Below are 596 nucleotides of genomic sequence, written 5' to 3'. Positions count from 1 at the left end.
TCACCTGTCTGCTTGTGTTCCTTTGACCGCCCAAGCCTTCCGCTTTCTGCCGAGATCTCCGTCCCGCTTCCCTCGCTCGTTTTCTTTCTTCCCGCCACTCCCTCAGCCTATAGCCATTACTGTATAACTGTCGTTTTGGGCATCCTTCTCGTCGCCATAGTGTTCGTGCCTCCAACTTCATTGCCATTATTCTCCATGACCTCAAGGCCAGTGTATGCCATGTGTCAAGCCAATTGTATAAACCAGTCCAGCTGCCTTGTTAACCAATTCATAGTGCCTCTTACGCGTTACCATAACGTTGGCATAAGTAGATGTTTTTATCTTTTTATAAGGAGCAATGGGAATGGAAATGCTAGAAGTAGAACGTTTTGGATATTGCCTAGATTCTTTGTTGAGTGTCTGTGCAGTGTAGACTACGGATATGTTATACCAATGATAAGATGGACATGGTATGTACTTGTGTTTATTCATTTGACTATTTCATATTCTTGGTCAACAGGTATAGAATGAAACATAAAATTAAATAGATTGTTTTATCATTGATCAGTGAGAAACCGTGTAGTAATTATTTAATTATAATAGTTTGACAGAAACTG

This window comes from Penaeus monodon, chromosome 23 (genome assembly GCF_015228065.2).
Source record: "Penaeus monodon isolate SGIC_2016 chromosome 23, NSTDA_Pmon_1, whole genome shotgun sequence".
Lineage (NCBI taxonomy): Eukaryota > Metazoa > Arthropoda > Malacostraca > Decapoda > Penaeidae > Penaeus > Penaeus monodon.
The sequence above is the reverse complement of the archived record's forward strand: the minus strand, read 5'-3'. Positions refer to the sequence as shown.